Source organism: Orbicella faveolata, unplaced genomic scaffold (genome assembly GCF_042242905.1).
Source record: "Orbicella faveolata isolate gen_17 unplaced genomic scaffold, um_ofav_v1 contig_47, whole genome shotgun sequence".
Lineage (NCBI taxonomy): Eukaryota > Metazoa > Cnidaria > Anthozoa > Scleractinia > Merulinidae > Orbicella > Orbicella faveolata.
Window position 1 is genome coordinate 20,844,785 of NW_028301577.1, and position 23,091 is coordinate 20,867,875.

The 23,091-nt window shown below is 40.5% G+C and overlaps 1 long non-coding RNA gene and 1 pseudogene across 2 annotated transcripts; one reads left to right on the forward strand and one right to left on the reverse strand.

The window, feature by feature from the left end:
• The first annotated feature begins 232 nt into the window (after window positions 1–232).
• Window positions 233–21,584, forward strand: LOC110055335 (CDP-diacylglycerol--inositol 3-phosphatidyltransferase-like; annotated as a pseudogene). The gene is made up of 12 exons (XR_016204366.1): window positions 233–423; window positions 7,007–7,144; window positions 8,795–8,834; window positions 9,584–9,697; window positions 11,190–11,283; window positions 13,099–13,180; window positions 17,786–17,923; window positions 18,480–18,519; window positions 19,099–19,211; window positions 19,869–19,947; window positions 21,015–21,096; window positions 21,400–21,584. The product of XR_016204366.1 is annotated as a CDP-diacylglycerol--inositol 3-phosphatidyltransferase-like (transcript).
• Window positions 3,522–5,872, reverse strand: LOC149097552 (uncharacterized). Its single transcript, XR_016204235.1, has 2 exons — window positions 5,140–5,872; window positions 3,522–4,703 (listed from the first exon to the last, which is right to left on the reverse strand). It is a non-coding gene; the product is annotated as an uncharacterized LOC149097552 (long non-coding RNA).
• Window positions 21,585–23,091: the final 1,507 nt, after the last annotated feature.

Sequence of the window (23,091 nt, forward strand, 5' to 3'; positions counted from 1 at the left end):
TTCTGTAAACTATATTCGGTTGATGCTGTCAGTAATATAAAAACGAAAGAAAGTGAATTAGTTTTAAGAGGTCCTCACCATAGGGAACATTGCAATGACGTCTGTCTTCGTTATTGACAGGATATTGATCTTCCAACCAAAGAACTGTCACAAGAGGTGAATCAAAGAGTTCTTTGATCAAATTGTTGTTCATTTAAATGACAAAAACAATATATGCGAGTAGAAGCTTTTATAATTAAGTGTGTTCTATTGTCGGAGAGCGGCGTCTCCTTGTGTGACACGTAAACCTAAGCTGCATTATCTGACTACAGTTCACAATCAGCCTCTTTAATTTCCTTGCTGGCACATCACAGGGACGTGTTGGGGGTGTTGAGTTATCATCAAACATGCGGAAGGTTTATTTCTTTGTGCCTAACTTGATAGGTAAGTGTGAAATCTACAATGTACCGTTATGTAGTAAATAGGGATCTTTACTCCCTTACAAAAGAAAACCACATCGGCATTCACGTCGCTAACTGACAAGACACGACAAGAGGTTTAATGAGCAGTACAATGGCACCCTATTTGTGACCTGACCAAACATTCGATACCCTATTTATGGCCGTTGCGGCTGGCACAGTTGCTCTAAACATAATTTATGAAGGGCTTTTGTTGATGTTCTTATCGATAATGATCAGGAGGGAGGGGGTGACTCTATTGTTTTCCAGTATTAATTCGTGACAGACTCATCGCTACCAGTGTGACGTCACATAGCAACGAGCGAGCGCCTCGAGTAGCCTATTCAGATTACGCCATCGAAGAAGGACAACAGAGGTTAAGAAAGACAAAAAAACAGGCCTAATATCGCTTTTGTTCACTAACTTAGTGTAAGTGTGTACAGTTTGTTGTTATTTTTTGTCTGTGTGCATTATCTGGTTTAGTTTTGTGCGCGCGCTATTGTGTATTCTTGTTGAATTTTGTTGCGGGTAAGTGGCGGGACCGCCATCTTGAAAACGGGACGAGAGAAGTCCACGTAAAAAGTTCGCGTTTTCTCTCTTAAATGTCTTACCAATAGTCTTGTCAATAGGAGGTTTTATGCGTCGATAGTATACGTTTAATCCGCGTGTATCTCTGTGTCGATTGAACCAGCCGTTCCTCTCATCAATCCGTTTGAGTGTTGAGATGTTGTTTATTTCTTGATTTCCACCAAAATTTCCCAGCGATGTGATCGGTTTTTGTCTGTTTTGGGAGCACTTTTGGTGGTAGTTATCAGGCCTTTAAATGCAATTCTTTTGTGTTTTAATTGTGCCTGCTGTACGATGAAATTTGTTGGCTTTAATCGTAGAGCAGCTTTGTTGGCTTTTGTTCGTATAGTGTGATCGTCCGGGTGAGTGTAGTTCTGAAAAGAACTGTTGTTGGTGACTGACGTTTCGACAACCTGACCGGAAGTCATCTTCAGAGTCAAGTGAATAGTGTTTGTCAGTCGATGATCTTATAAGTCTGGTCCGTTGAACGTGATTGGTCAGTATAGCCATGATGGTATTGGCTGAGAGACTCGCGTAAAGTTTGTCATCAGTCATTGGTGGGTTTCGATCCGTCTATTGTTAGTCAAATAGGTCGGTTTTGGTCCGTGTATTGTTAAGTCGGTCTGTTAGAAGTCCGTTTGTCGGTTTCGTTTCTGTCGTGGATAAGTTGTTTGTAAGGCGCCGGTAGTTGTTGACATCTGTTAAGAGGCGTTTGTTCTAGGTTAGTGTACCAGCTTTCCAGAGTCAGTCGTTGAAAATAGTTTGTACTGTAGGTTAAGCACTGAGCAGAGTCCCAGTCAATGTTGTGGTTTGTCAGTTGATGATGTACAGCAATGTGATTGTTGGCATCACCATTTCTCGTGGCTCGTTTGTGTTCAGTCAGTAAAGTCGTGTTAAGGTTTCTGCCAGTCTCACCAATGTAGGAAGCCTGGCAGTCGGAGCATTTGATCTTGTAAACTGTTCCCTGTCTGTCGTTAGGTTCGTCTCTGTCTTTCACGTTGGCCAGTAAGTGTCGTAACGTAGTTGTAGGTTTGTGGGCTACGCGAATGTTGTAGGGCTGTAGGATCCGTGAGATGGTCTCAGAAGTGCCCTTAATGTAAGGTATAGTCACTGTAGTAACAGACGTAGGGTTCCTGTTCGTAGCGTCAGCTTCAGTAGGTTGGTAAATGTTTCGTCTAATAAAGTCAGCGTTGTAGTTGTTTTTGTGAAAAACACGTTCAAGGTATCTGTTTTCGTCACGTAAGCTGTCCGGTGTGTCACAAACTAGTTGCGCTCGTCTCGTCAAAGTCTTTATAGTCGTGGCTTTGTGTGAAGTCGGGTTGTAGGATGATTCGTCAAGTAATCTGTCGGTATGCGTCGGTTTTCTGTAGACTGTCGTTCGTAGTTCGTTGTTGTCGCGGCTTACCAAACAGTCTAGAAAAGGAAGTTTTCCATTTTCTTCGATCTCTTTAGTAAACTGGATGTCGGCGTTCTGTTCGTTTAGGTGGTCGTGAAAATCGTCAATTTCGTCTTTGTGAACGGCGGTAAAGGTGTCGTCAACGTAGCGTAACCAAAGCGGTATCGTTTGTCGGCAAGTTGCAAGGGCGCGTTCCTCCACGTGTTGCATCACAATTTCTGCGACAACAACAGAAACAGGCGACCCCATTGCTGTTCCATGCAACTGTTTGTAGTGTTTACCGTTGTACTGAAAGTAAGTCGATGTAAGGCAAAGGTTCAGTAAGTCCATGATGTCTTCTGTAGGTAACGGCAGTTCAACAGTAGATTGTTGTATAGCGGTCTCGGTACACTGTAATGCCAATTGAAGTGGAATACTAGTGAACAGTGATTTCACATCAAAAGACACAAGTTTGTAGTCGTCAGTTTTCTGTGTTTGTTGGCTTTTGTTGTGAAGGTTTGTTGGCTTTTTTCCTGTCTCGTTGCAACTGTTGACTTATTGCTGTCCACTGCAATTGCGGTGTTCAGTGTTGTAATTTCATATTCACAACAAAGTTCAAATTAGAGTTAGCCTGAGTAAGCTGTTCTTGGTTTTCTTTTTGCCACTTACATTTTGGTGTAAACATATATAGCATTTAAATAATTGCAGTTATGGTGAAATCAATTTTGTGTATGATTTATTTATCTTTTGTCATAACCTAATAACTTGGCTTATTCCTAAACAATGCCACATCTTGAATGATGCTGTAGCCTGTTCCTGGTTCTCGGTCAGTGGGCATGATCGAAAAAAGTGGCCGAGTGGGTTCTGGTAGAGAAAGAGGCGAGACCCCGGAAAAGGCTGATGATGTTGCAACTGTCCTGCACTGTCTTGTTGTAATGGCTCCTATTTCTTAAGCCTCCAAGAATTTCAAGCCTGCTTGTAGTCTTTTCATCCCTTTAAGTTCTCATCATATTCTAACTAAAAAACAACCCTCCACTAAATGTCACCAAATAGATATATTTGCAGCATAGCACTCAAAATAAATGACAGCAAATGCTAAAAAATGTGTAAGAATGCTGAAATGCTGTACGTAAAGACAATCAGACATTTATTCTATTTAATTATTATTTTTTTAATTTTAACAAGTTTTATTCCTATTAACTCTTTTTATTTATTCTGCTTTTATAATCATCTCCTGCTCTTCACAGGTCCACATCAGCCTATAGTTTCAATTATGACTCTATGTGCCATTTAATCCATCAAATATTTTCGCTTGCACATTTGTCCTTGGACATTATCTGTTGAGTTCCTATCTTCTCGGAATGGATAATGTCCATGGAGTGGACACTGAATGAAGGCTACTTTTCATAAAACCTGCATTACCAAATAAAGGAATGATTGATTAACTGAATCAATTTCTCCCTCAAACTCCGGAGGTCCATAAGCTTCATTCTCCTCCAGTGTGCTTAGCAGCAATGCTCTCATTCTGACCAATGATATATGGCCATACATGTCATGCCTGATCCATTGTTAGTGGTTTTATTTGTGGTTAGTGTGTAGCAGTCAGCACTGAAAACCTTGATGTTAGCTCCAGAGAATTTCCACTCTTTTGCTCTCTTTTGTGTCTTCATAGCTCAATGTTCAGTTATCCTTGTGTAAAAATGGTTGAATTTCACCACCCTAGCTTTTTCTTCATTATGATGTTTAAGTCAATAAGGTTGGTGACATCTATTTTAGTTACTGACATAACAGAAAAGTCACATTTTTTTAACTTTACACCAATTGAAACTATCGTAAATTTGGGATCTCAAATTAATTCCAAATTGAACTTGTCAATTGATTTCTACTGACAATCAAGCTGTGGTAAGCCTTTGTATGACTCTGTGCCTTTAAAGGAAATATCTTGGGCTGTCAATCAATGGGAGTTTAACTAGAGGTGTGGAAAAGTGCTTTTAAGCACTTTTTCATTTTTCACCTTCATTTTTGCACCTTAAAAGGTGCAAAAATGAAGCAGGAACTTGTAAATTTGACAGCATGATTAAACATATGAAACAAATCGTAGCTCTCATATGCATGTCTTGACAGGTGATAAAGAAATTTTTAAAAATCTAAACTAAGGTAAGTCAAAAACTCCATGCCAGTTTATCATCTGGGGAGGGGGGGGGGGGGGAGGGGGGCATTAGCCTTCAAAGGGAAAATGTTCATCAGAATCCCTAAGTGCTGCCCAGTGTGGCATTCTGGAAGGAAATTTGTGCATTATGATATGTTCCTTCCAGTGACATTCCCTGCAAAAAAACAAGGTGTCTTTAATAACCTGTTTTCAGCGGGCTACAACTTTTAGATGAACAAATGGGGACTAATAGCTGATTTATGACCTTGCAAATCAATAGATTCTGATGGATCTTTGGATTAACAGCATTTATCAATTTTTAAAATATCGAATTCCAAACTAAAATCTGGGAAAATTTAGTCACAATTAGGCCGCCGGCAAGGAACTAAGCTGAGTTTGTCATGTAACACAACTGTATAATCAAGAGAAAATATGGTCTCTTGGTATAATATTTGCTGCAGACCTAGCATATAAAAGAAAATTAGGGCTCCTCTTTCTCAAATAAAATCAAAATAAAATAGAACCGAATCACTAAGCAAGCCATAGCTATTAACCAAATTACGGATATTGTTCTAAATGTAAATTGTAGTACGACAAAGGTGAAAACTTACCTGATCTGGCTACCTGAAACATGGCTGTTCTTTCCACACAGCCATTATTTGCACTTTGAAGGGATTGATGAGACGAACCACGAGCACTGAAGAACTGAAATTCCACATACACAGAGCCAAGTATACCCTCTGTCGAACCTCCTATTCTTGGGTCAAAATGGCTCTGCTTCGCTATGCAGTGGCCCTCGAAAGGTCAACCAGCTTACAGTTTTGTTCGACAAATTGGCTTCAAAACAGAAAGTTCTCGATCAAATTATCTACCTTTTGAATATTTTGGCCACCAAAAAGTACCAAATAAAGATTCCTCAATGTAATATAAACCACATATTAACGAACCTACGAAAATGGGACAATATCAGAGCGAAATTCCGCATTTTTATCAACCTCTTGTACTTCACCCATTGGGCGCCATTTTGAATTTCATCCAAGCGAATCGTGATGTCACACTGGCAGTGGTGATTCTACCAATGTTTTGCTTGGAGACGCCCCCTCCCTCCTGATAATAGGCTGATTTAGCAAGAGAACGGGAACGTCACTTGGCGACTGCGCGCGAAGTACAAATACCCAAATATGGTCAGATGAAGACTGAGGGCGCGCGGAATAACCTGGATTCTGTTCTAATTTGACCATATTTGGGTGTTTGTTCTGCGCGCGCCGTCGTCAAGTGACGTTCCCGTTTCTTGCTAAATCAGCCTATTGATGAAAAAGTAGCTTCTTCTGAAAAACGTACTTAATTGAAGACCAGAATGAAAAAGCCATACCCCATTTCTGACCAAAACGGCCAAAATCTATTCCCTATTTATGACACAAACGGCTGAAAAACCCCTTTGGCGCCCCACATACCTATATAGCCTATATAATAAAGTACCCACGTCCCCCGGGCCACCAACGTGATATCATTTTTAACTTGGAAGAGAGCATTTTTGCTAGACTTGCCGCAAGTCGATCTTTGCGTATAAAATCCTTCTCTAAGTCGCGAGTGTGAGCGACGTAAGTCGCAAAGGTCTTTTAAAAGGGGAAACTATAAACAGCCAGGGAGGTTGAACATCCGTTGACCAGTGCATAAGGCTTTGACAGTCGCCTGCCGAGTGAAGTCGTACTTAAGTCTAGTTATTCGAGAGGTAGAAGGTAAAACGGGTTCCGCACCAATTGATTTGATTTGTTCTTTTTTTATTGGCCATGTTTGTCACGGATTAGTTCTTTGCATTTCTGAGGCAAGTACCCAATATTTGACCGCAGAGATAATCCTAATGAGAAGATTTTTGCACGAACTTCTCGACCGCATCCTACCTCGATCCCAGGATCTCTCTTCTTCTTCGGCTTGGGGATGAAAAAAAAAAAAAAACTTGGCGAGAGAGAAATTGCAGGAGCAAAAAAAAAAAAAAAAACTCCATGAATCAAATATGAATATAGATAAAATTGTCTGGTGAATAGGACTCGATACAGTGACCTTTTGTGGAAACTTAAATCATCAGACATTGTTAATGACTTTAATTTCGAGGTGGTATCTCCATCCACGGGTAGTTTTAGATTTGAAAAGTTTGTGTGTACTCCCTCCCTCCCTCCCTCCCTCCCTCCCTCCCTCCCTAGGCCCTCCCTCACTCCCTCCATGCATCCATGCATCCATTCATCCCTCCCTCTCTACCCCCTATTTCCTTCCCTCCCTCCCTCACACACTCCCTCCATCCATCCATCTATCCCAAGACTTGTTCTTTTTCAGGAGCAGATCCATCAAGTATCCTTGCCTTAGTAGTGGCACAGTGTAAACCACTTTTCATGGTGCAGACTGTGATATCTAAACAGTATAAAAAACTGAATGGAAATATCTTTGCACCCGTAGTAAAAGCATGCTTTTTGTTTTTCCTAGATTACGTGCGTCTTATTCTAAATTTAGCAGCCTTCTATTTTATCCTGTCCAAGCCTTTTCTCACTGTTGCCCTTCATTTTACTGGTGGAATAGTCCTAGATGTTCTTGATGGAATTCTTGCGCGGTACCTCAATCAGTGTAAGTGACAAATTTAACATGAGTGCGCAAGAAAGCAGTTTGTGACTATACCATTTGTGCTCAAATTCTGGCGGTGTTATTTACATTCCTCTTTTCTTTTAGGATTCAAATATTCCTTGCTGAAAGGGAGAGGGGCTCAAAACAGTTTCCAGCGCTTTCCGAGGCTTGGAGTGGTTATAATGACGCATCACAATCTATGTCTTGGAAAGTATTGGAAATTGTGGTCCAATTGACTCCCAGCGGCAGAGGTGCAAGTCTCAAGGGGAAAAATTACAAAGCACCTCAACCTTATCTCAAATTGTTTATTAAATATGTGAATTAGCTAAAAAATATGCGATGCGATATGTATTCTCCCAAACTGCAAACGTTTCGGATGCCGAATTTTAGTGTGGCTTGTAAGCCCCACAAAATAATCAAATGAAATGACCAATCGATAAAAGGTCACACAAATCTTCTTCATCGATTGGTCATCAATTATCAATATCAATCGAGTAATTGACATTGATTGGTGTCGATAATGATTGGTTCGCAGAACGCAGCTGATAATCTTGGGTGTCCTGTGGTTTCTAGGGTGACCTTTTTTGACATTTTTTGTCGACCGTCTGCATTTTCTGCGCCATTTTGAATGACGTCATCCCTCATACGTCATATGCGCAAAGACTATCGCGCACCTCGTGGTTTTCCTAGTAGTCTAAGCAAGTCTGAGCATCGTAAAGCGGATATCTGAAGACTAGACTACGAGTAGTCCCTCTTTCGCTTAGTCCGTCGAGCGAGACCGTGAACAAGAAGCGAGGAAAAAATGGCCGCGTGAAATCCTGGGGCGAGGAAGGGACCCTCCTTTTTCGTGCTTCTCGCCTCCAGGAGTTCGCGCGGCCATTTTTCTCTCGCGCTTTTCTCTCGCGTCACGCACGACGAACTAAGCAAAAGAGGGACTACTCGTAGTCTATCTGGAGACTATCTCGTGGTTTATAATTTATTTTTATATGTTCACGAACACGACTTTGAATCCCCCTGGCTTTAGGATGTTAACCGTGGGAACAGCTATATTTCATAGGATGTAGTTTGATTGCATTTTTTGATTAGTCCCAGTGGCGATAGCTCAGTCTTTATCCGGTCGAATACTGTTTGGAATCGGTGGAAAAGTACTCTGAAGGCAACATCCAGGCTAGATTGCAGAATACCGGGCCACTCATTTGCATCTCATTGAATTGACTGGTTTCTTTTGTTTCTATATGCTTCGTTCTTAGAAGCGTTGCGGGATATGTTTATAAGTGGCCTAGTATTGTAAAATCGCTTCCCAGTTAATGAGAAAATATTTTGCATGAATGTAAATTTGTTTTTGAGTCTATGGAAACGGGCGCCGTCACGCAACGTATTAACATACCGTGTTTTATGCAGTGGACCTCTTCACTGGCCTCACTGGCATGGACTTTGACACTATGATGTATATCTGTCTGTTAAGACTCGGTTGTTGATGAAAAACGTTGATTTTCGTGATAGACAAAGGTTGAAAGTCAGCCAGTGAAATCATAAGGTATATATATTTAAGTGACGGCGTCGAACGCACTCATAATGTTTGATTACTACTAGTAGTATTATCAATAATTAACCAGTGAAGTTCAATGAAGCTTTGTTCTTCCTTCATCCAAGGTTCCAGATATGGAGCTCTACTTGATGAACTTCTGGACAGGTATTTTAGCAACCTCTTTCCCAGGGTCTCTCATCTTCTTCGGTAGGGCGGGAAGATAAGAGACCCTGGGAATGAGGTTCATAATTTAGCCCTTGTGATAACATAACATAGGCACCCAAGGCGTGCAAGAAGTAGTATGAATGACGTCGTTAATAAGACTGTCCGTCGTTGTATTTTGTAGAAGCGGCCTTAAAATGGCTAAGCTACAACAACAACAACAACAACAACGACGACAAGAACAACAACCATTTTATTTTGCATAATACAGAAAATATCATAGAGCAAAAGAATACATTAAACTTAAATGAGCAAAAAAAGCTCATCCTTCTGATCTGTTTTGGGGTTACAACTGTAGATGTTCTGTATTTTTGGAGGTTATTGTCACTCTTTGCATTTTACACCATAGGAAGTCATTCCTAGCATTCATTACTGTATCGATCTGTCGTTTTGAAAAAATTTCTTGGTTATAAGTTAAGTGCCCAATAAAAAGCAATGAGCTGGAAAAGCAGCAAAGCAAGGAGAGGAAATGTATTACTCCAATTTTGTGAGACAGAGAGAGAAATAGACATCATGCTGTTTTCTAAGTGACGTCATACTAAAGTCACGCTTCAGTGCAAGTGAAAGGAACAAATTGCAGCTTTTCAAGTTAAATTGACATCTTTGATATCAAGCATCTGTGATAGGCAATAGTTACATACCGATTGGACTGAGAGGGCTATAATTCCTCATAATCTTGTTATGATTGACAGGTGTGGAAGAATAGGAATGCTGATGGCATTGTGCGTGTGTTACCCTCAGTACTTGTTTGTTCTTCAGTTGCTTGTCTGCTTAGCAATAGCAGCGGCTGTATCAGCTCAGTACAGGTATAAAGAGCAGTTCCTCATTTTCATTTTTTCATTTCATTTATTTATTCCATTCTAAAATTGCAAAGATAAATATAAAGTAAACAAGTAAGAGGAGAAATGGAAAAGGGCAAAAATATAGCAAGCTAATTAGATGCCCTTCTTTAATTGACAATAATAATTAGGGTAAAAAAGTTAACTTAACATAGGAGAGGAAGAGGTATGAGCAGTTCCTCCTTTGTTTCCAGTTTATCTCTGAGAACAGCAATCATCAGGAAGGCTTGGGTGGTGGGACCTCCAAGGGGGTCTCATGTGAAAAGACTGGAGAGGCTTGTCGGAAAATGTGAATTAAACCCTAAAAAGAGACTCTTGACGTTGCTTGAGCTTTATTGACTCCTAAAAGATACCCCTTTCTATTCTTTCTTCGAGAGCACCCTAAAAGATACTTTGAAGGCTAAAAATGGCGGCGTTTTGTCATGGACATCCTAAGTGAGACCAAAATCCGTGATTGGACCCCTAAGACGACGAATGAGACGAAGAATAAGATTATACTTTAATTGACTTTCTCAAACTCATTGATAATTCAACAAGTTGAAACAAAGAAAATCACAACCGTGAAGGAGGTTTGGATACCCGGCTTTAATTAGCATAGATTTTGGCGATTTTACTTCTCCGTTTACTCCTTAGTTTTTGTTTCGATTGAGAAGATATATCAAACACTCGAGACAGTGTTTGATATATTACATCCTGATCTTTTTATATGGAAATCTCCTCTCGGGGGTGGGGGTGTGGCTTAATATCAGAAGAAACTATATGCATTTTGCAAAGTAGCTGGGTTGTTGTTCCGAACTCGGCTACATTTGGGAGTGATATCATGTGTTTTAAGGTAGTGACGTAATGTTATTTGTTCTGGTTGTTGTTGTACATTGGAAAATTTCATGGTGACTGTTCACAGAAACAACTCTAAACATAAGTAGATGAAACTAATACCTAGTTCTGATCACGAGAACAGTGAGCATCAAACATACTGTGATTCATAACATACGTTATTGACTGCGAAGCTCTGCGAGCAGTCTCTCTTTTGCTCGAAGATCCGTGGTGAGGAACGCAAAATAAGTTAACGTGCAAGCGTTACTGCGAACGTGACGCCACGAGCCACGCGCAAGTAGCGTGGGCGTCGGAAGACGAGACGAAGCTCGCGCTACTTGTGGCTCACGGCTTCGCACGCTAACGACCTCTCACGTTTGTTGCGTTCTTCTTTACGTTCTTCCCAACGGATTTTCGAGCAAAAGAGAGACTGTGCTTGCAGTCTATATACGTTACAAAACAGTTACTCTGCTCACTAGCGCAGAGGGCTAATAAGCGAAGTATGATGATCTTAAAAGCTTTAACTAAACCCGTGAAATTTTCCGTTTTTCCGACCTAAAGGGCTTACTATCGAAAAGACGGGACTCTTTATTGGAATTGTATTGCGTAATGTGTGATTTATACCTTTTTGTACAATTCACAACAGACGTTTCCTGATAGCAAATCCAGTAAATCCAGACGATATTTACATGTTGTGTCAAAGTTACGATCACTGGCTGGTGAAGATTTTTTTTGAGGACGTAAGAACAACATCAACTTTCCTTGATTGTTTTATACGCATGCGCTTTTCCCACATACTTTATTGGTCAAGTTTACCTACGTTTTCATGAAGGCGCGGTGGCCTCGTGGTTAGTGCGCTCGCTTCCGGATCGAGCAGTCTGGGTTCGAGCCCTGGCCGGTGACATTGTGTTGGGCAAGACACTGTACTCTCAGAGTGCCTCCTCTTCACCCAGTGTATAAATGGGTACCGGCGATCTCACTGCTGCGGTGTAACCCTGCAATGGACTAACATCCCATCCAGTAGGGAATAGAAATACTCCTTACGCTAGTCGCCTCCTACTACTGAGTTTGTTATTCTCGCATTTTGGTTGGTTCAGTCTTAAGGGGTGGAGGTGTAATGATCACATAGGTATCAGGTGAGAAATGGGCAGGGGATACTTAACAATTAGACCCGTAGCCCGCAAGGGCTGCGGGTCGATAGCCGATGAGGCGAAACCGAATGGGCTATTGACCCGTGGCCCTTGAGGGCGAAGGGCCTAATTGTTTTAGTATCACCCAACTAGTCGGACAGAAAACGCAATAATAAAGTTAGCAAATGCAAGTTGAAGAAATATTTATTTGGGAATAAAACGACAGAAAGCGTCACGCTCGATTGCGCCAATTTCGCTACTCGAGGACTATTAGTAATAGTCCTCTAATAGCGTAGCCAATTAAAATGCAGGATTTGCATTAGTCCACTAGATGGGTGATACTTATATTAATTAGTAGAATTCTCCTGGTATACTAATGCAAATGCTGGAATCTGATTGGCTGAGCTACTCGTATACTATCAGCCATTAGAGTGCAGTGGCTGTTGGTCGTCCACGAAATGTGACGTTTTTATCGTTTTCTGAAGATTTGGAAGAAATTTTAGGTGTAAATGGATAATTAAATTCCTGAGAAGCCCAAAAGAAGGACATTAACGGGTTCTTGACTTTAAAATCTTGAAATTATTGAAAAAAACGGGTGCGAGCGCGTAAACAACTGCAAATTTACCAAGGACAATTCAATGCGTGCGATTTTGTTAAAGCGTAAAGTTCAATGGAGCGTTGAAAAATAATTGGAAACCGTTATTTGCGTTCATTTCAGTTAGAATTCTACTAAAACAATTATATTATTCGCTCTCGATTTCTATGAGGCGATAGTTGATTCGGCCTTCGGCCTCATCAACTATCACCTCATAGAAATCTCGAGCTCATAATCTAATTGTTAACTAGCTGCTTGACTCGCACCCCTAGTAGGTTTCTTTTATATAAGAACCCTCATCCCCGTGCTGACCTGCCACTATTAGCAGACCGCTATTTAACAAATAGATTCCATGTTGCCGTGCGTCTGTTCACTAATAGATCACGTACAGATAACGTCAAAATGTGCTAAGAACAAAACAAATTGGCACAACACATTTAATTTTGACGTATTTTGCGGTCCATTACTGATCTAAACATCAAAGAAGCAAACAAACAGACTAAGATTTTTGTTGGAAGGTCCTTGACCCTGCACATGTTTTGCTCATAGACTGTGCATGAATAAGATAATCGCAATGGTTCTATTGGTTAGTTGTATGAGCATTCATCATCATCATCATCATCATCATCATCATAATAACTTTATTTTGTATTTTGCCAGGTTTTGTGCAGGGTCTACGTATCCCCAAAATACTTTTCCAAGAACTTTTTCAGCTTTACCCATTTCCCTCTGTTAACTATGTTCAAACAGCCGGAGACGACGTGGAGAACATTGGTGTTTCCATTTCGACATTTTGATGTTGAAATCTTATCTTTTTTTTCTCATGACAGCCCTTCTTAACTGTGGTCTTAATTGGTCAAGACTTGTGTGTAACCATGTTGTATCTCCTTCACTTTTCACCAGGACCATCAGGTAATGATGAAAACACGGGTTATCTTTGACTGTTAATACGCTCTTGTTTGTTCCGACGTTTGTTGGTGAAGTCCATGCATGAACCGGAAAGTGTAAACGTTAACGAAGACTCAGCGGCGAACTCAGGGTAAAATGCAGACAGCAGACTGTAGACTTTTTAACTAAATCGTGTTACCATTTCCATTATTGAGAGCTAACCGTTAACAGGCAAGCCAGAGCGCTACTTAGGCTAACCTGAGTGATATTCAGGGTAACCAGAATGACAATCAGTCTAACCGAAGTGATATTCAGGCTAACCGTAGTGCACACTTTCACTGCGATTAGCCTGGTCAACACTTGATGATGGAAACATTATGACATACATTAAAAAGTCTTTAGTCTGAGGTAGTCTGCATTTTACCCTCAGTCTGCATTTTACCCCCGGTCTGCAGTCCGCACTCCACAGTCCGCAGTCCTCGTTTTACACACGGACCGTCCATGAACTTGTTTGGTTGTTCTTTTTTTCAGTATCATTTGCCGAAACATCTTACAGTTTGTGGGTACTGCTGGCGTGGATTGGTGCTCCGTTCTTAATCTACAGACAAGTTATTGTCCACGGGCTTTTGGTCTTTAACTCATTTAGATACCTTGCTCGGTTACACGACAAGGGGAGCTCAAAAAAAGCTGAATGATAGGGCGTTTATGCAAACAAAGACGATGGTAACAAGTCGGAGAGTGGCGATACGGTGGATGTGAGGTGATAGATAACAAACGAGGCTTGTAGCGCCGAGTTTGTTATCTATCATCTCGCATCCAACTATAGGGCGACTAAAACAGTAGCCTGATTCTCAGATAGTCCAGGTCCCAAGCTGCCCGCAGCAACGTGCTCTCTGCCTTCCCCGTTTGTTTTTAAAACAGAGTGTTTTCACATGACGTCACGCCAGCCATATTGGTGTCCCAAACTCTGCTCCTGTGGGAGTTGAACTCTTTTCTTCTGTAAACACTTTCTTTAGTCACCAATTAGTTTGCATGGATGGTGGCTACGAGAGTGAAAAGGTCTAATAAATTCTTCACAAGTTTCATAAGAAAAGACTGGATGTTATGGACATTTCATCGGTGATCTAAACGAGACCGGGTAGTATGAAAGAGCGACTAAATTTGATGTGCGCCATTTACTTAGCGGTCATTGTAAAACGTGGTGTGTGAATTTGTAACAATAAAAATCATTAATAGTAGCTAATAGCAGGGCATTATAGCTAAGTCGTGAATTTTGTTAAAATTCATGCCCCCCCCCCCCCCCCCCTTGTTTTTGCTATCCTTCTGTAGAGTTCAAGTAGACATAGACATACTCTTTATTTAGACGCGGTAAAAACATCAGTTACAAGATCGATTTTTTTTTAAATAATAATAATAATAATTTACATGCTTGCCGTGTGAGAGTACGAGGAAGACAGTTGGTGATTTATCTCATTTTTACAGTCAATAAAAGATCTAATGGTTCTGACGTTAGATGGAAGGCTATTCCACAAATGTGCCCCACACTAGAACTTGCTCAAAAAAAGACTTGCTCTATAAATGAAGTAAGAAGAGAAATTGTTACATCGTAGGAAAGAACTAATAATAAGTATGACACAAATTTCTACAATTTTTCGTAACAGACTGCTCAAAAATTACCCATTGCAGTAAACACCCACATATAAGAACAAGTAGATTTAGAACATCAAGCCGAAAGTTGGCCAATAAAGCACCGTATATTATAAGAACAAATTCAGCCTGGTACACTCTTTTTTATATCTAAGAACGTCTAATTTTGGAGCTGAGGATGAACGTTCTTATATTTTTTGAGATTTGAGGCTAAAAACGTTCGTAAGATGTTCTTAAATTTAAGGTCAACTACCTTGATGATACTTCAGACTTTGTATCACCTGATGATTTTGATGGTGTGGAGATTAGTTTGGAAGAGTTATAAATAAGAACTGCTGATTATTACAAACCGAGATGTGAGGAATGCAGGAAGAAAACCATTGTTAATGTTATACAAAACATGCCTTTTAGTATTAGGGTTAATTTACATTTTTTGTTCCCTTTATTTTATGCTTGTCATTTAATATACAGATTAGCAAAATAGAAACGTTCTTAATCGACTCTCAGCCTGAAGAATGTTCTTACTATGTTCTTAAAATTTGGGTTAATCTCAGCCTCAGCGTTTTCATAAAAAGGTTTTTATAAAGAAAAAAAAAAGAGTGTAAATAAAACATGTTCTGACATAACAAGAAAGAGGATGCCAGAAGAGACAGAATAACAAAGCACTCGTACGCGTATTAAGTACTATAGTGTGTTGGACAATACAACCTCTAAGAGCCATACAGTGTCTGACTGGAAGGACGGGACTGTGGGACTAATAATAACAGTTCACACTATTTTGCTAACAGTTACCTGATTGTCTTGAGTATTTACTTTATTTTCATTTTTTTTTTATTTGAAATTTTTTTATTGTAAAGTAATAAAACATTGTACGTTAATTAAACCTTAAATAATGTATAATGTATAGTATTTCTGAAACAAATTTTAAGAACATTTTTAAAGCAGTGGGGATTGAGGGCGAATCACTTTGATTAATGGGAATACGTCCCATTTTGTTTTGTTGATGGCTGACCCCGGAGTCGTTAAAAGGTTGAAATTTGCATTTTAAAATAAGGTTTTCTCATTGTGTTTTGAGGGCGTTTAAAGGTTAAAGTTTGCTGTGTTTTCATAGCTCTTCTAAGCTTTGTGAACAAGCCCTTAATAAAGCCTTAACCTTCCGGAGCCTTTACGTAATAGTTGACTTCAATATGATGTGATAAAAAAAACAATTTTTCATGTTAACACTTCTGATTTCGCGGTGAAGCTGGGCGGTGTGCGCAAATGAAATATATCCTGCTTATGCATGTGTCTCACTTACCTATCAAGTTAGGCACAAAGAAATAAACCCTCCGCATGCCTGGTGTTAACTCGACACGTATCGGTGACGGCGAAGGATAACGCTAGTACTCGAGAAGACAGACTGCCCCCTACCCCGGTTGGGTTCATCCGGTAACGTCGTCGCTGCCGAAGAATTCACAGAGTAATGCAAATGTAATTCGCCGGAAAACGTTAGTAAATTATATGCAATACAGTAAACACCAACATATAAGAACCTTTGATTTGGGGTTTAAGGCTGATGTAGTTCTTATCTACCGGGTGATTAGTGAGAAAACCGCCTGAAAATGTTCTTATTACTAAGACACTCAGGCGCTGACCAATACGTTAAAAATTTACCGAACATAGTCCTTCCGTTTGCAAAACTTTAAGGTCTGTCCAAACGGGACATGTTTTGTGACCAAACATCATCAAACATTGTTTGGTGACCAAACACGTTGATGTTGAAGTGAGTGGCCAAACGGTTAAAACATGTTTGATCAAACACAGATCAAACAATGGATACAAGTCGCTGAGCAAGCGTGGGACGCATGCGCGCGCCAAATATGTTTGGCACGACTGTCCAAACGAACAAAACATCGCCCATCAAACACGAGAACAAAAGAAATGTTTTAAGTTGTTTGATCGAATGTTTGATGGCCTTCAAATTTTATCAAACACGACCAGACAGCACCAAACAAGGTGGCCAAACGGTAAAATGTTTGGTCACCAAACAATGTTTGATGGTGTTTGGTCGCCAAACATTTCCCGTTTGGACAGACCTTAAAGTTTTGCAAACGGAAGGACTATGTTCGGTAAATTTTTAACGTATTGGTCAGCGCCTGAGTGCCTTAGTAATAAGAACATTTTCAGGCGGTTTTCTCTAAAGTAATATTAATGTTTGTTTTTCGAATCATTAGCATATTATATCATTTATACTCTCTTGGGATATCAACAACGTTTGCTGCTTGCCCGGGCTCTTGCCTACCCAAGATATATATACATTCCGATTACCGAGATGAAACTAATTTGAGTTAAATGGGACTGCTTGAGTTTCGATTCACTGGATATCGCCAGCGTTTATTTCACATTTCGGCGTTTGTTTTACTCCTATGTGCAAATATTGACCTCTTCAACCTGCCGCTAACCCCCTTGAGTAGAGTCGCGTCGATCTTTCCTACTCTGCTCGCAGAGTAGCTGACCCTGACGCCGATAGCCTCAGCGGGTTACGAGTCAGCAGCATGAGTTTGATAATCAAAATAAGTAATCTGTTTAAGAGGCTTTCTCGCTTAGAACGGTCCACTGGCTTTTCGGACTTCAAACATGGGCTCTTTTACTCCCCTAAAAAAGTCAGCGAACGTCGCTTAAACAATCGGAGTCACAGGCTCCAACCTAGTTAAGGCCGGCCACCACTAACCTAATCACGGTCTGAATGTTTTAACCAATAGGCCCTAAATGTTTATATTTTTGCTCCTACAGTCAAACGAACCCCTATTAAGCGGCCACCTATTAGACAGACACCCCTATTAGGCGGCAAGTAATTAAAGTCCCGATGAGGGCTTTTCTATTGTTTTTAGTTAAACGGCCAGCCCCCTTTAAGCGGTCACTATCCATTTCTTCGAGGGTGGCCGTTTAATAGGGTTGAACTACATAGTAAACAAAATGTGTCTTCTGTTTTTTTTTTCTTAGATTATGTGCGTATTGTTCTAAACATAGCAGCCTTCACTGGCATCCTGTCCAAGCCTTTTTTAACCATTGCTCTTCATTTTACTGGTGGAATTCTCCTAGATATTGTTGATGGAGTGTCAGCGCGGTACCTCAATCAATGTTAGTTTGAACATCATTTAATTTTGTATAATTTCCACCCCCTTCCTCAATCCCCTTCCATACCCAGACTCAACGAGGAGTCCCCCTTTCGCTTAGTCCAACGGGCGTGACCGTAACTAGATCTATATAATTATAAACTGGGCCGAGAAAATGGCCGCGCGACATTCTGGATCGAGAAGCGCTCGAAATGATTTATATTACTGGTGTAACAATTTCCTAACAAGTTGAGCTCCAGGTTTCGACTTCAAGAATGTTTTTACTACTGAAAGATGCGTTTAGTAGCACTGTCAAGATTTGCTGAAATAATCTGACTTGTTATATCATTACAAATAATGTTGTTACTACTGAAAGATGCGTTTAGTAGTACTTTCAAGATTTGTTAAAAAATCTTACTTGTTATATCATAACAAATAATGTTGTTACCACTGAAAGATGCGTTTAGAAGCACTTTCAAGATTTGCTAAAAAAAAAAGTCTTACTTTTTATATATATCATTACAAATAATACATATTTTACCAGTTAAGGTCAATGAAGTTTTATTGTTGTCTTGCCCAAGGTTCCATTTATGGAGATCTGCTTGATAATCTTCTGGACAGGTGGGTTACAGTGCTGCGTACCCAGGAGGGGAAGGGACGAGGTACTCAGCTATAATAGTAACGGGGAGATGCAAAGCCTGGTTTTTGGGTTTAATTTTGCCATCTGAGTGGAGGACTCTTTCAGTTAGAAAAAAAAATTTTTTTTTTGGCGGGGGGGGGGGGGGGGGTCTTGTTTAAGCTACGTTTTTCAGGCGGGAGGGGATCACTTGTAGAGCTGAACACCCCCTAGGTGAAATTGCGCCCCCTACCAAAGAGTATTAACAGACAACCTGACGCACTGCAAAACGCGCTGTTTCACCTTGGCGCGTCCATGTTTGCTCTCATACTTTCTTTCGCGTCTCGCTCGACTGCTCGACAGCTTTCGTTGCCGTGACGGTATTGTTAACCGCGAACTTCATTTTGAAGGGAAAAGCGCCCCACGGACGAAGTTGACATTTGTAACTAAGATCCGTTGAAATATATCTAAGATTTATTTTATAATAAAAAAAAAAAATCTCAGTTACAAATTAGTCATTTGCTGGGAAATATTAAATATGCAAGAGTACACTCCTTTACTTGTTACATTGTTATGATTGACAGGTGTGGAAGAATAGGTTTGATGATGGTTTGTGCGTGTGTTACCCTCAGTACTTGTTTGTTCTTCAGTTGTTTGTCATCTTAGAAGTAGCAGGTTCCTGGGCAAATCATTACAGGTAATGTAACACCACTTTGTTGCCTGTTTATGTCTGGAATCAATAACCAGTTTGGGGGTGGGGTGGGGTGAGGAAGGGGCTGTTATCGGAAGAAACGAAGCAAAATATCCATAAAATCTTTATGGAGCTAATTACCTAAATGTGTGTTGAAAGTAAATGCAAATGGCGATGATGACGACTTAACTGAAGAATGATCGAATGAATAAGATGTCGTTTCAGGAGGAAACTGTACGATGGCTAGCATATTGAAAACTGTCCAAACAAATATAAAACAAACCAAGTTCTGGTCAAACTACTATCAAGCGCGCATTTCTGAACATAGGCTATAACAAAGTCTAGTTGCCCGACTTGCTTTCAAATGGGTTAGGTCAATGCTGTTTATTCTGTTTGCTATGAGTTCTAAACTTTAAAATAACTGAGCAGCAGTCTTTTAGTGGCAAAATTTCGGCCACATATCAAAGAAGAATGATTTCCAAGTATTATAAATAATGCTTCTATACATAATTGACGTAATGTACAATTTCGCCCATCCATGCTCCTCTTTGGCACTTATTTGTTTCTTCTAAGTTCCTCTACAGAACGAAGATATGACCTAACCACGAATGCCTAACAATATTAATGCTTAATGTTCCAGTGTTTTTGTTCTACTCACAACAGATGTACCCTGGTGAAGCATGCAGATAACAACAATTCACTCTGTTATAATCCCTGCTTGATGAGGATTTACTTTGAGGAAGTAAGAGCAACATGTGACACACTTCAAAAGCGGGATTCATTAGTGGTCTACGCTTTCATTTTTGGAAGTTGGTGGTGCCGGGTTGGGACAGTGCCTTATTTCCAGGTTATTTTTCAGGGGAAGACGGACCTTGGCCCTATATAGACGAAGGGACAATGTACACGTTGTACTTAGAATTTAATTTGTATTACTGAGTTATAATTAATTTATAGTTTATTAGAAAACTATTATTAGAAAGCGAGTGCTAAAAGCAGTAATTCTGTAACTTGGTGGAAAACACATACAATATCGATAGAAATCTTGGTATCACGAAGTCGAAAAGACAGTGGAAGCACTCGCCTGCAGCTTTTTATAGTTCTCCCAAACTTTCACTTGTGTTTCTATTTAGCACTAAGATTTATATGAGTTCGTGCGCGTGACACAAACTTTAGGTTGTTCGTTGGTTGCACGGCAGCGTGACGCTTGACGTCCTAGAACCTTCGCCGAGTTAGTACTTATTCAAAAAGAAAGCTTTTGTTTTCCTTGGAGATCCTGGTACCTTCCGCATGCCAAGCGGGCGCTCTACCATTTAAGCTAATTTCCCGGAAGTAAGTTGAGGGGGCGCGGTGCGCGCGTTGGCCTCATGGTTAGTGCGTTCGTCTCCGGATCGAGCGGTCCGGGTTCGAACCCTGGCCTGCCGGACATTCTGTCGTGTTCTTGGGAAAGACACTTTACTCTCACAGTACCTCTCTCCACCCAGCTGTACAAATGGGTATCAGCGAATTTAATGCTGGGGGTAACCCTGCAATGGACTAGCATCCCATCCAGGGGAGAATAGAAATACTCCTAGTCGCTTCTTGCTACAGAAACCGGGATGAGCTCCGGCCTGATGGGCCACTTGGCTAGTATGCAGACGTTACCTTATAAGTAAGTTATTCCATTAGCGTTTTTTGGATCACGGAGATGTATGTGACCTAGATGGCGCTTGAACTTGTCTTGGTGATTGCTTCCGTCTCACCTTCTATCCAACACGCTTTCACGGAGCAATTGTGAAACTTCTAAATGTGTACTTTTAATATTTTCAACAGCCCTTCTTGACCCTGATCATATTTGGTCAAGACATCTGCGTGGCCATGTTGTACCTTCTTCACTTTTCACCTGGACCAACAGGTATGCAAAAACATATCGTCTTTGATTGCGTTGCTATGTATCTTGATTTTTCCCCAACAATTTGCGCGCGCGCTCTCATTGGCTTATTGAGGTACATTAATGGAACTGTTTTTCGCCAAAAGTCTCATTGCCAAAAATTTATGACGTCATTGAGTATTAGCTGTACTGTCACCTCTGTACTGTTGACCAACGACCTCTGTTTTCACATTGGATCTTCTTGTCATCGGAAACCAAAATTAACCGCTTAAGTGTTTTATCGTTGAAGACTCTTGTTTTTTGTAACTTCCATGAACTTTTTTTCAGTATCATTTGCCGGAACCTCCTACAGTTTATGGGTACTGCTGGCGTGGATTAGTGCCTCAGTCTTGATCTACAGACAAGTCGTTGTCCATGGGCTTATGGTCATTAACTCATTTAGCGACCTTGCTCGGTTACACGACCGAGCGGAGGACTCCATAGTCGAGAAACAATATCGAAAATCTAAATAACAGAAACCTCAAACGGTCGGCTGGTCATAAGCAACTTTATTTTGGATAGTTACCACAACATTCTTGTATACTGGAGTTTCTGGGTCTTTACAAGTTAGTCTATTTATTCCATTTATTTACTTCTTATTGTACTCACTTTGAAGAATCCTGAAAATTCTCAAGAAGTGCCAAAGCAAGCTTGACTGTCTGATTTTGAAATGCTTTTTAGTAGAATTTAAAGCCGGAACTCAACAAACAATTTGACTCGCTCCGCGTGAAAGTATTTGTTTAGGTTTTTGGATTCAACGCTTTTTAATTCTCTTCACCTTTTTTAATAGCTTGTAATTATAATTTTATGTGTTATTTTATTTAAGGCTGAAATCATTGTTGGGATACTTTAACAAGGACGGAGTTAAAAAGTCGGCCGGTGTATAACACAGACTGTGGACTGCAAACTGCAAACTACAGACCGGGGGTTGAAATGCAGACTGCACACAGGCAGACTTTTCAAGGGTATCGTCAGTGTTACCATTTCCATTATCGAGAGTTAACCTTGGAAATAACACAATATGTACTTAAAAAGTCTGTAGTCTACAGTCTGCATTTCGATTTTCATCATCGGTCTGCAGTCTGCATTTCACCCTCAGTCTACAATTGACCCCCGGTTTTACAATGACCGGTCGGTTAACGGTAAAGTTGTATTCAATACCCACGCAAATGCATAATCAAAACAATTCTTCTTGAGTGGTGTAAACCTTTGCATGTTCGCTTGCATTCATACGATTTTCTACTTATCTCACACACCATCAGCAAGGGTACATTTAGGTGGAGCAATATTTTTGCTTTTGTTTTTTCACTGAACCGGTCCTGTTTCAGGCTCCATTCTCGTTCCACACCAACATGCACAAAAACAGGCACTACCGAAAATGCTTGGACTTTGAAGTCTATGAACAATTGTTAGACGGGAGAGCAAAATATGATTTCAAGGCAGTTTGTTTAAATTCCCCCCAACCCTCTTAAGATCTCTTAAATGGTGTCAAATTCCTTGCCCTAGTATATTAACACCCACTTATGTCAAATTCACCTTCCCAGCTCTGGGCACAAGAGAGAGTCAAATGCCTGGGGTTTGTCAAACGGTTGAAGTTGATGTAGCCAACTGTTTTAAGCTGATGGTTGATCATATATCGCGGGTAGTCTTTTCTTTAGTCCGGTATATAAGCTGATAAGATAGACTACGATTAGTCCCTCTTTTGCTTAGTCCGTCGTGTGTGACGCGAAAGAAAACCGTGAGAAAAAAATGGCCGCGCGAAAGAAGCGCGCTCACCATCAGGATTTCGTGCGACCTTTATTTCCTCGTGGGTTATTTACGGTCACGCTCGAAGGTCCAATTAAAAGCGGAAAACGGACGACTCGTAGTCTAGGAAAAAGACATCTTCGTGTATATGCTTTTCAGCCTGTTCATCGACCTTCTTTCCACGCTCTTCGTACTACCGCTCCCCAGCTTGAAAGAAAAGAACATTCTTCCAGT